Source organism: Chiloscyllium plagiosum, chromosome 1 (assembly GCF_004010195.1).
Source record: "Chiloscyllium plagiosum isolate BGI_BamShark_2017 chromosome 1, ASM401019v2, whole genome shotgun sequence".
NCBI lineage: Eukaryota > Metazoa > Chordata > Chondrichthyes > Orectolobiformes > Hemiscylliidae > Chiloscyllium > Chiloscyllium plagiosum.
Genome location: NC_057710.1, coordinates 16,926,614 through 16,927,750, shown reverse-complemented (window position 1 = coordinate 16,927,750; position 1,137 = coordinate 16,926,614).

The window sequence follows — 1,137 nt, the reverse complement described above, 5'->3', positions numbered from 1 at the left end:
TGACCTCACCATGTGCTTCCTTTGTCTGTTCTTCTCCCTTTTAAAACTGCTGTTGTTTGACTTTTTTTTTCCAAAGTTCCAAAACAATGCAACAGCATATAAAACAGTAATTGCTGCACCTGGAATTCGAGGAAATCACCTCCAGCACCTAAAATATCTCAAAAAAAGGAGCTTCTCTTACAGCCAGAAATTTTTCCCGTCCACCATCTTGGATAATAGGGTCGGGGTTTGGGTAGGATGGTCTTCAGAGGGTCATTGCAGACACAATGGACCAAATGGTGTCTTTCTATGATTCAACGTGTTAAATTGGAAAGTTGGATTTTCAAATCAACCTGCTCAGAGATGTTATTATACACCTCTGGAGTGGGGGTCTTAAATCCTGGATACCGCCACTGACCACAAGAGCCTCTAAAGAGTTAGATCTCATCGCTATTAGTGTTCACTCACTTGTTCGTGAAAGGATATTACTATTTGGAACAGACCACAATTTTGACAATACAGTTGTGTCTTGAGAGGGGAGTATTGCACAGAGAATAGCAACAGGATGCAATCCTAACACCTTTTACAGCCAGTGAAGTTATTGCTGTAGTGTAAAAACCATCAAGTTGGAAAACTAGTACAAACAGCAAAGTCATAATGACCACATAATCTGCTTTTGTTATATGAATATAATTCAGCTGAATTTCCAGAATGGGAACACATTGATCACATCACTTGCAAACATTTGGTACCTCAGTTCCAAAATAGAAGTGATAACATTAATAAATATTTCCTAACTAACTTGTGTAGAGATGTTGTTACACACTCCAGGAGCAGGTGTGATTTGAATCTCAGTCTCTTGGTCCATAGATAGAGTCACTACCACTGCACCGCAAAAGCCCAGACTGATGTTTGCCTAGAAATCTCCGAGTGTTCCAACTCCAAAATTTTTACAGTTAATGGATCATTTCTGCAGAATGTTAGAGCAGTGACTATATTTACATCATCAGCTGTATAACGCCTGAGGTGATGTAAGAAACCAGAGCAAATGTACATTTCAATTTTCTTTTACTATCATTCCAACTGATTCAGAGAAAAACATAGTTAAATTGCTGGTTATTAAAAGCAAAATATTTATCTACTGTTTGAAAGGAAAGG